The sequence below is a fragment of the Pleurodeles waltl genome, chromosome 3_1, assembly GCF_031143425.1.
Source record: "Pleurodeles waltl isolate 20211129_DDA chromosome 3_1, aPleWal1.hap1.20221129, whole genome shotgun sequence".
In the NCBI taxonomy this organism is placed as follows: domain Eukaryota; kingdom Metazoa; phylum Chordata; class Amphibia; order Caudata; family Salamandridae; genus Pleurodeles; species Pleurodeles waltl.
Genome location: NC_090440.1, coordinates 1,267,540,584 through 1,267,552,880, shown reverse-complemented (window position 1 = coordinate 1,267,552,880; position 12,297 = coordinate 1,267,540,584).

Genomic DNA, 12,297 nt, shown 5'->3' with positions numbered 1-12,297 from the left:
CTCTCAGTGACTCCAGCCCTGGCTCTCAGGAATTCCACTGGTACTCTGAAGAGTACAGACTTTTTAGTCAGCCAAAAACCTAGAACCACATTTCTGTCTCACTTTTTTATTGATTTTGGAGACAGGAAATGTTGTACTCTTAGGCCCATGTTTATACTTTTTTTTGCGCCGCATGTGCATCACGTTTTGATGCAAAAGCGGCGCAAACATACAAAATACAATTATATTTTGTAAGTTTCAGCTGCTTTTACCAAAAATAATGATGCAAATGGGCATAAAAAATATAAATATGGGCCTTAGGGTCCAGCAATACGCTTTGAAAGCCCTGTGAGGTGGTAAGTGGATTGGGAAATGGGAGAAAGACTGGTCTCACGCAGACTGAAAAATGCACTGACAATGAATACAAAACCAACAGATGATGGACAGAATGCAGAACAAATCAAACATTCATCCCCAGGCACAGATCTGGGTTCATTCCATCAGTTTTTTTGCCTGCTATCCCATTCCAGTTTGGACCCAGCTATATGCAAGTGAGTCTTGACCCTGTTCCCCATGGAAACAGTCCAGCCCAAACTGCCAAGCCAAGTCTTTCCTGACCCAAAAACAAGCATCCTGGAAGCAGTTTCAGAGCATCCCCCAGCATCAGCCAGACTAGCTTGAATCTGGTGGCATGGCAAGCACGGGACCCACACTGGGCATACCCTTCACACTTAGGGTGACAAATGCAAAAACAACAGATGTTGGACGTAATTTTTTGACCAGGTACGCCTACCTTGCATCTCATTGAAGCAATGGTATTCCGCAGGTGAAAAATGACTTTAACTCCAATATTTTGGCGCTAGACAGATTTAGTGCCAAAATATATATAGGGAGTTAAGTTTGTGCCGTATTTGCATTAAAAAAATGACCCAGATCTGGTGCAAACATAGTATAAATATGCCCCTAGTTTTCTGATTAGGAATGAGCTCAAACAGAACCATGTTTTTTATCTATGAAGTATGGCATTTGCTTAGCCACTGGTTCATTGTCCAAGTGGTTCAATGTGTTCTTCAGAAGGCAGATTGGGCTTGTGTTGAGCCTTCATCTTATTGTTAACTTGATAAGACAGTGTTCTATCAAAAAACAGAGGAATAAGCACATCTTTTACTCAGACAAAACCCATGCTCAAGCAGACAATTCAGGATAATCATATACCGATGAAGAAATCATCTTAGTGCTTGCAGGTCCACTTCTGCTTAGTGACTTCAATATCAATCAATCACTCAAATGGGATTTGTAAAGTGTGACTAATCACCCATGAGGGTATTGAGCTGCTTTCAGTTCTCAGTGGGTCATTTGAACAGCCAGGTCTTGAGGTATTTATGGAATTCCAGATGCGAGGTGATGGTCCGGAGATGCATGTGGGGGATTGTACATGTTTTCCCTGCTATGTGAAACAAGGCATGTCCTCCACTTCTCCTTCATTGGGTGTGTGGAGTAAGCAGAAGCTATAGGGAGTGTGAGAATAGTCTTCTTGACGGATGGTGAAAATTCAGGTAGTGGTTAATGTAGGTGGGTCCTTTGTTATGTAGGGCTTTGTGTGCATGGGTCAGCAGCTCGAATATGCACCTCTTCTGCACAGGGAACCATTGGAGTTGCCTAAGGTGTGGTGTGATGTGGGATAGTCAGGGAAGGTCAAGAATGAGTCTGGCTGAGGGGCTCTGTATGGTCCAAAGTCTTTGTAGGAGTTGGGAGGCGATTCAACCGTAGAGGGCTCTGCAGTAGTCTAGTCGACTTGTGATGAGGGCTTATGTCACAGCGTGTCTCATTTATTGGGGTAGCCACTTACTTAGCATGCACAGAGTGATGAGGTAGGCAGTGTTAATTTGTGATTCCATGGTGAGCCTGTTGTCACTGTTGACTCTGAGGTTTCTGGCATGTTCGGAGGGAGTGGGTGCAGGTCCTAGTTCTGAAGGCCAAAAGGAGTTGTTCCATGTGTTGCTGCTCTTGCTGAGGATCAGAACTTCAGTTATGTCCGTGTTTAGCTGCAGGCATTATTTTACCTCCAGTCAGCGACACTTGTCATGCATCTAAGGAAGCTGGTTTTAGGTGGTGGTGGGGTCGTCATTGAGCGAGAGGATGAGTTGGTTGTCGTCTGCATAGGAGTTTATGTTGAAGCCTGAAGATGTTTTACAGTGGGGCCATATATGAGTTAAAAAGAGTTGGGCTGAGTGATGATCCTTGAGAGACCCTGTTAGGTGATGTCTTTTGGTTCAGAAGTGAAAGGCAGAAGGTTGATACTCTGGGTTCTTCCAGTGAGAATAAAGGTGACTCATTTGATTGCGTTTCTTGGATGCTGATGTGGTGGAGTCTTTTTTGATCAGTGTGTGGTGGATTACAGCAATGAAGGCTTCTGAGAGGTCGAGGAGGATCAGGGATGCTGTGTCTCCTCAGTCAAGGAGAGTACAGATGTCATCCGTGGCTGTGATGAGAGCAGTCTCTCATTGCTGATTGCTGCTCTCTCATTGCTCTGATTGCTGTGGAAGCAGGATTGGGAGGAGCTAGTAGCTGGTTCTGCTCCAAGCAGGTCATGAGTTGCTTGTTGATGATTTCTCCCGGTACCTTAGCAGGGAAAGTGAGCAAGGAGATTGGCCAGTAGATTCTGAGTATGCTGGTGTCTGCAGTGGGTATTTTGAGTAGTGGTTTGACTTATTTATGTTTACAAGTGTCAGGAAAGGTTGCTGGGGTGAAGGAGGTGTTGAGTAGAATGGTGAGGTTCTGGCCGAACCTTTGGTTTGTGAGATTGAAGATAATCCAATCACCAGCACAAGTATGATTGGGACTCCCTCACAGAATTAAAAGGTACACAGATAAAACAGCCATTCACAGGACAATAATGGGCAAGTATTTACAAGCAAATATGGCTCCAAGAGGTCTCATAATTACTGGAGAGCCTCATATTTTCCTTGAGTACACCACTTTCCAAAAAGAGTGGTCTTAGCACTGTACGAGGGACTGGCTAATCTTGATAATAAAAAGCAGCAAAAAGTGCCATGGCCATCAAAATCCAAACTAGTAAGAATCAGCTAAGAACATCTGTTAATATCACTCTTTTAAAGAAAAGACTGGCGGACATCAACAAATAGCTTTCTGAAATCAAAGAATTCATCACATAATCTGAGGTCCAGAAACTCAAAAAAGATATGAAAATGTTCTCATATGTGATGGTATACCCTTACAGTACATCTGATTACTACACAAAGACTGAGATCAACAAGGGAACAACAGCCAAGAGAGAGGAAGATGATTGGTCCTCTGAATAGGAGTGCTGGAGCAGCAAAGAGGAAAACCAATACCACGGCAGAGGAAGACCTAGATTTACTTGAAGACCATATTTAGGCCCCATGAGCCATGGGACATCACAGTTTTATCCTCCACCATTCCCATTGTGGCCTGATAAATTTGGCAAACACAAATGAGGAATGTCAGTACAGTGAGATGAAAGCCCGAAATGGATGCCCATGAGGAGCATGATCAGGTATCAACATCATGACAGAACACAGCACTGATCTTAGGACCTAGGACAAGTGGGATACCAAGCTAGTAGTTAATATATCACATCACCCCCTTACAAGAATACAAAAGGAAGTACTAAATAATGTACTGGGCTTTGTTCCCATCTTTTCAAACTCAGATGTGGACAGGTGGGATTTTCCACAAGATAAAACTCAAGCTGTACTTTGCGGACTCCCTACTACATGAAAGATCAGACACCAATATAGGACTGAAAAAAATCTACCTTTGGGATACCCATACCCTCCACCTTGTGAAATTATAGCTTTTGAACAGGTGGTAACCAAAGAAATAGATATGTTTGACACAAAAAGTTTCAAGGTTTTTCACAACCTAAGCAAGAATGAATGGAGAGCAATTGAGGGCTTTTAATCAAATATAGACCTTGTGATAAGGCCCCTAGTCAAAGGGGAGGCTATTGTCCTAATAAACAAATTGTGACACAGAATGCCTTTGTCTGTTGTGATACCAGTATCTATGTCTAATGACTGACCCTACCGAAACCTCGAGAAATGACATTGAAAACACTATAAAGGAATCTGAAATATGCGGTTGTATCACTGGCCAATAATTGGCCTTCTTAGGTGTATATAGGCCTAGGATACCTTACTTCTACATTAAGGGGCATATTTATACTCTGTTTGCACCGAATTAGTGTCATTTTGTTTAATCTAATTCGGTGCAAAACTAACTCCATATTTATACTTTGGTGCTAGACCCCTCTAGCACCAAATTTATACAGTTAAAGTAATTTTTTGAAAGTGGAGACCTACTTTGCCTTAATGAGATGCAAGGTAGGCGTTCCCGTGCAAAAAATGACTCTATGGCCTTAACGCCATATTTAGGGGCATATTTATACTCTGCGGCATATTTATACTCTGTTTGCACCGAATTAGCGTCATTTTTTTTTTACTTTAATTTGGTGCAAATCTATCTCCATATTTATACTGTGGTGCTAGACCCATCTAGCACCAAGGCCCTGATTTAAACTTTTTTTGCACTGCATTAACGTCATTTTATGAAGCAAAAGTGGTGCGAACTTACAAAATATTGGCCCTTATTTATACTTTTTGCTGCAAAACTGCACTAACTCAGTTTTGCACCAAAAAGTTTAGCACCGGCTTGCACCATTTCTGTGCACCAGCCGGGCACCATATTTATGGAATGGTGCAAGCCGGTGCAAAGGATAGGCTAGAGTTTAAAAAAATGACTTTAGTCGGGTGGGGCTGGCAGTATAGAAGAAGAGGGTTTAGCACCAAAAAATGGCTTTAGGCATGTTAGAGTAAAAAAAAAACGACTCTAACCAGATTAGCGCCATTTTATGGTGCTAAACCTACCATGCCACATGACTCCTGCCTTAGAAAAGGCAGGAGTCATGCCCACCACCCCAATGGACAGCACAGAGGACAGGGGTCCCCTGGGCATGGCCATTGCACCCTGTGCCATGTATGGGGGCCCATTTCAGGGCCCCCTATGGCACTTTCAAAAATAAAATGCACTTACCTGTACTTACCTGGGATGGGGTCCCCCATCCTCGCAGTCCCTCTAGTGTGGGTGCCCCTAGGGCCTAGGGAGGGCACCTCTGGGCTTATTCCATGGTGTTCCACCATGGAAATAGGGCCACAGGTCCCCTAAGGCCTGCCCTGACCCAGGTCTTAAAAAATGGGGCAAAGCAAGCTATGCCCCATTTTTTGACCCCTCCTCCCTCCCTTGCACCATTTTTACTTGGGAGTATAAATATGGTGTTAAGGCCATAGAGTAATTTTTTTGCACAGGAACGCCTACCTTGCATCTCATTAAGGCAAGGTAGGTTTCCACTTCCAAAAAATGACTTTAACTCCATAAATTTGGCGCTAGACGGGTATAGCACCAAAGTATAAATATGGAGTTAGTTTTGCACTGAATTAGAGTAAAAAAAAATGACGCTAATTCAGTGCAAACAGAGTATAAATATGCCCCTTAGGCCCGTATTTATACTCCGTTTGCGCCGAATTAGCGTCGTTTTTTTCCACGCAAATTCGGCGCAAAACTAACGCCATATTTATACTTTGCCGTTAGACGCGTCTAGCGCCAAAGTATGGGCAAATAGCGTCATTTTTTTGCGTGAACGCCTTCCTTGCGTTAATGAGATGCAAGGAAGGCGTTCCCGTCTAAAAAAAATGACGGCGACGCAAATGCGTCGTATTTATACTCCCGGGCAAAAATCACGCCCGGGAGGTGGCGGGTCAAAAAACCCCGCATTTGTGCCACTATTTAACGCCTGGGTCAGGGTAGGCGTTAAGGGGCCTGTGGGCTCAAAATGAGCCCACAGGTGCCCTCCCCTGCCCCCAGGGACCCCCCCTGCCACCCCTGCCCACCCCAGGAGGAAACCCAAGGATGGAGGGACCCACCCCAGGGACATTCAGGTAAGTTCAGGTAAGTATAATTTTTTATATTTTTTAATTTTTTTTGGGTGGCATAGGGGGGCCTTATTTGTGCCCCCCTACATGCCACTATGCCCAATGACCATGCCCAGGGGACATAAGTCCCCTGGGCATGGCCATTGGGCAAGGGGGCATGACTCCTGTCTTTACTAAGACAGGAGTCATTTAAATGGCGTCTGGGCGTCGAAAATAATGGCGCAAATCGGGTTGAGGCGATTTTTGTGCCTCAACCTGACTTGCCCCATTTTAAGACGCCCTAACGCCATTTTCCCCCTACGCCGGTGCTGCCTGGTCTACGTGGTTTTTTTCCACGCACACCAGGCAGCGCCGGTCTGCTAGCGCCGGCTAACGCCATTCCATAAATACGGCGCCCGCATGGCGCTTCAGAATGGCGTTAGACGGCGCTAAATTTTTTTACGCTAAACTGCGTTAGCGCAGTTTAGCGTAAAAAAGTATAAATATGGGCCTTAGCGTCAAAAAATTATGTTAATCTGGTCAGAATCATTTATTTTGACTCAAAACTGCCTAACGTCATTTTTTTTCAAGCTAGCCTACCCTTTGCACCGGCTTGCACCATTCCATAAATATGGTGCCCAGCTGGTGCTAAAATATGGTGCAAGCCGGTGCAAAACTTTTTGGGGAAAAACTGCCTTAGTGCAGTTTTGCACCAAAAAGTATAAATAAGGCCCTAAATCCTCAAAATAGTATCTAGAATCAGATCCGTGCTGGACAACTCTTGTCCAGTTTCTGCAACCATACTTGGGTGAAAGTGCTTCCCATTGATGTTCCATAGACCGGGTGAAATTAGGTATCGTTGGATTCGAAGAAAATTTGTGATCTAGCACATTTGAGGATGAAATGTTGAGGTGGCATATATTCCCATTTCTGTTTAAAGAGTTTCTCTTCTATGACTTCTAAGGTTTATGTTTGTGGGATACTAGTATAAAAAGCCTCTATCTCCATACTAATGGGAAGATCTTTCCCAGAGTTAAAGGTAAGATAACTAGGGGCATATTTATACTCCGTTTGCGCCGAATTTGCGTCGTTTTTTTCGACGCAAATTCGACGCAAAACTAACTCCATATTTATACTTTGGCGTTAGACACGTCTAGCGCCAAAGTTCATGGAGTTAGCGTAATTTTTTTGCGTGAACACCTTCCTTGCGTTAATGATATGCAAGGTAGGCGTTCCCGTCTTAAAAAATGACTGCGATGCATATGCGTCGTATTTATACTCCCGGGCAAAAATGACGCCCGGGAGTGGGCGGGACTAAAAAACCTGCATTTGCGCCGGATTTTAGCGCCTGGGTCAGGGCAGGCGTTAAGGGACCTGTGGGCTCAGAATGAGCCCAGAGGTGCCCTCCCCTGCCCCCAGGGACACCCCCTGCCACCCTTGCCTACCCCAGGAGGACACCCAAGGATGGAGGGACCCACCTCAGGGACATTAAGGTAAGTCCAGGTAAGTATTTTTTTTTAAAAAAAATTGTGGCATAGGGGGGCCTGATTTGTGCCCCCCTACATGCCACTATGCCCAATGACCATGCCCAGGGGACAGAAGTCCCCTGGGCATGGCCATTGGGCAAGGGGGCATGACTCCTGGCTTTGCTAAGACAGGAGTCATTTCAATGGGGGATGGGCATCGTAAAAAAATGGCGCAAATCGGGTTGTGGCGATTTTTTGCCTCAGCCTGACTTGCACCATTTCTGGACGCCCATACGCCATTTTCCCCCTACGCCGGCGCTGCCTGGTGTACGTCGTTTTTTTCAACGCACACCAGACAGCGCCGGCGGCTAACGCCGGCTAACGTCATTCAATAAATACCGCGCCCGCATGGCGCTTCAGAATGGCGTTAGCCGGCGCTAATTTTTTTGACGCAAAACTGCGTTGGCGCAGTTTTGCGTCAAAAAGTATAAATATGGGCCCTAATGTCATTCAAAAATTCCTTTGTCTTAATAGTTGGGAGTTTTTTTGTACTAAAGGTTGCAAAGGTGCACATGCAATAAAGTTCTAGTGTATACAGCGAAAAAAACAGCAGCATCAGTTCAAAATAAATGGAGAGTGATGATGCAAAAAGAGACTTTTTCCCATACCACCATCAAATTAGTTCCTAGAAATTTCCAGGATGTTAGATAGTGTAGGAAAGCGCAATAATCATTGTCATCATTATGGGGAGCATGTGTAAATTTTTCATGCATTTTTATTCATTCAACTGCAATCATAAAAACTGCTCTTTGAGAACATTACATTGTAACAACATTGTAATATAACCAAACACTTAGCTGCAAGTGGGCAGGTGAAGACATGTGTTTCTTTTAACCACACTCAGGGCATAAAAACAACAATCATAAACATAACTCCTATAAAGCACAACAATCTCTGCTGTCAAGTAAAAGCTCCAGCCTTTAAATGCTTGGCAATTTGCTGGCAATCCTGGGGAGGTTAGTGTTTTTGAGTCCCACCCAAGTTAGGGTGGGGACTCCTTAAGGCCCTTTTGAGGAAGGCTGCACACTTCCAAATATTGTTGGTGATGACCCTGCCATCCTTGGGCCACCACAAAGGAAGAAACATCCAAAACTGGGGCAAAAACAGTCAAGGATGATCTGGCCCCACAGGGCATTATGGGATGCACCTTCGGGAGAAGTGAATATTTTATTATCATCCTTCCTGCTGATCTGGGAGAGCCACAGTAGTGGTTTTCTTTGTTTCTATCTTGTTGTCTGGGGGTGCAAGTGGGCCGCCTCACTGGCCTTTGAGGAAACCACTGGTCCTGGGTTTGACTTAGTTGAAACAGTAGTCCAGTTTTCCATGGTGGTCCCATGATCCAGCTGTGAAGTGTAGAAAAAGTCCACAGGCAAGAGAGAGTCTCGCCCTTGAACAAGAGTTTATAAACAGGAAGTAAAGTTCCAGGAGTCAGGCACCCCTGGCTAATCCTAGGGTGCCACATCAACTCTCCACACCTGTCCCAGCCCACCTGCACAGCATGCTGGGACGTTCCAAAAGAGAGTCATCCTGGAGTCACTGGTCACACCTGCTCCATGGGTCTCAGCTCCCCCCTTGCTGACATCACTGCCAGGGACTTGCACATTAGAAGTCCAAAGAGATCCCTCCCTCTGGGATGGCTCTAGTTGTCTGGGCTCTTTCCTTTGTTCAGTGGGCATGGGCAGGTCCATCACTGGTGCAGTGAGACAGCTAAGTGATTGATGCAGATCCTTCCACTCCACCCAATTCCTCCTCATGAGTTGGGTAAAGTAATATTTGCTCCCTTTGTGAGTGAAGGTCTTTGTTCCTGCTGCCAGAGAGAAAGGTAGTTAACTGGACAACCTCAAGGTGACAAAAGGCCTGGACTCTGATCCCAAGCTGAGCCAAAAAAAAAAACAATTCTGGATGACCCTAACATTTTACAGATATCATTTTGGAAATTACAGAATTGGTTTTCCCACATAGGGTACACTCCCATTTAAGATGTCAATGGTCTATGTAGGTCAAAGGAGAGCAAAACTGCATGCTAAGGCAATTGTCTCTGTATATGTATAACTGAGTGTAACTATAGACAAAACAGTAAATCGCAGTGGCTTCTGCTATTAGTGTACACTAGCTTTGCAAAGCTTTTCCTAGGTGAATATCCAATCCTGAAGAGTCCCCATTGCACCAGGCTACCCCTGCACAGTTACCGGGTTATGTAAAAACAGTAGTCTCCCATGCCGAGCCAGCATACATGTATGTAAAGTTGTGTACACACGTATTCATATATAATCAGCCAAGTGCCCCTTACCCTTGCTGCATCGCAGCGGCCTAATCTTAAAAGGTGGACACTGACGGTAAACATGTGCTGTCCGTTTGCCATGTGATTACTGTGCATGAGAGAGCGGTAGTAAGACTCTGTCATAGTAAAACGTTTAGAACCAGGTGATCCAAAAAACAAAAAATCCAAGCTTACTTAATGGGCGGAACCATATTGCAACAGATGGTATTTCTGTTAATGCATAGGAAAGCAAACTCATTACTGGGCATGTTCCACTCTGAAACATCACATAGGTTAGAGGGACAGGGGATGTAAGGAGCAGTCACATCACCCCTCCTGACAAGAGCCAATGTTTGGTCACATGTTCCACTCTACAACATTACTGGTGCTTTTAACTGACTGACCACTAGCTCGTTGTTTGAAATTTCATGTCTCATTTTTATGAAAGGTATAATGTACTTACCATCACCAGCTCTTATTGAAAGTGAAAGCCTTGCAATTAATGGTTTTCAGATTATTGTAAGGCCCCTCCCATGCATCAGCACATTTATTTTCAAATAGGCACTCAATAGGTGTAGTTTACATTTGTATGGCTGTATTCCTCTAGCACAGTACAAACAATTATCTTGACAAATAGCACAAACCTTTTTGAATCAGGCCCGTTCTGCAGATTTCTTCCCAGATTGTTGTCTTCCTCTGCTTTGCTTAGCTTTGGTGAACCTGTTTGTGCTGGCTTTTAGCACTCTGTGCACCTTTCCCTGCTACACAGAGGTAAGGTGCTCTTTCCCTATAACATGGTAAAATTGACTGACACATAATTCGAACTTTCAGTTACTAGTAAGCTCCTAGTAAATGGTACTACATGTACCTAGTGCCCGTAAATAGAATGCTACTAGTGGTTCTGCAGGACTCGTGGCAAATCGTAAAGTAGCCCTCTGAGAAACATGACTCCTGGACCTGTGGTAGATACAGAAGAAGTACTGCCTTGCTGCAGGAGGACTGCCCTGCTGCTTGAAGGACTGCCTTGCTGTCTCAGAAGGAAGATTGGACCTGCTTACCTTCATCCCAGGCTACTCAGAGTGACTTTTCTAAGGGTCATTTGGCTGACCAGCATTGGGCTTGCATTAGGACCTGCTTCATCCCTACTCTGAGTCTCTGCTGGAGTGAGACTTGTATTATTTTACTTACTAGCATTTAATTTCATGTTTTAAATTGGTTTGGGATTTTTCCTGTGTTTTCACTATATTGCTGCTTGTGTGCTGCAAAATACTTTGCACTTTGCCTCTAAGTTAAGCTTGGCTATTTTTGTGGCAAGCTACTAGAGAGTTAAGAAAATGATAATGTGGTGACGTTAGTGGTTCCCCCTGACAAAGTTTCTGGCTGTTGCTGAAGTGGGACTTCCAGTCCCTCAGCTAGTAACCCAGTTTCTTACAAATATTCATTCAAATTCAGTAAGGAAGATCAAGACCAATGTGTTCTGGTAAGTTTTGTGTCAAGGTGGAGTTCCCCAATCTCTTGCTTGTCTGCAAACTGTTCTTATTTTCTTAGCTGCCTTGTAGACAAGAAAACAAATCCAAGACACTCAGATCCTGGAGAGTAGTAGCCATTGGAATGAGATCATGACATAGTAAAATGTTTACACTTGTAAGGGTACCTACATGAACATGTGTTTGTGGTGTTAGGATTGGAAGGTGTCAGCTTGCTACTTCAGGCATTGATGGATTCTCAAATTTCTGATGAACAGATACATTTTTGCATTCTGCCCTCTATAGTTTGGCCTTGATGTACCTACAAAGCATCCACGAGCATCACTGGATAGTGTAATGGGCAGGCATAGTCCCCGATTTTATTTGATCCTTTGGACTCTACACAAGAGGGTGATTAGGGCCCTGTGAGTGATTTGTTTGTGGTATTGTGAGTTTTGGCTACCTCAACTCCATAAGATGGCCTTTGCTCCTTAATTTATGCTTTGACTGCCTTCTGTGCTGCTCCTGTAGCCATCATTTCCCTACCCCACCTACAGTGAATGAAGCGTATTGTCTGAAATCAGTCTGACTTGATTTGCAAGCAAAGGTACTGCCTAAGATAAACTATCTCAAATGTCAACAATCACTTTGCCTTGCTGCACTCCAAACTAAAAGCTTTAATTGGATTTTACATACGACATGACACTAAAAGATTGTCTAGTTCTTAAGCAATTGTCGGTTTCTTCCACAAATATGTTGTTTGGCATGGTGATTTTGACCGTGATGGCACAATTGACAGCAGGAAACTTTGGGAAAGTATTGTGAATATAAACTATCAGGCTCCTGATGACTTCAAAGCTGACTAGACTGAGAGTCTGAGAATCTTGTTTTGGTTCTCTGATTTATCACCATGTCTCTCTTCTTCTACAACAAGAGATTGCCGTGGAATTTGTGTAATGATGTGCTATGCTTGTAAATAATCATGTCTACAAGATTTTCCTTAGAGTAGGAGAGGTCATTAAGAAATAAGCTTTGTGGTAAGATGCTTGAAACTGTGGGGCAGGTTTATCAAAAAGTCACACAAAGTAACACAGCAAGACAAATTCCTCTGTTAT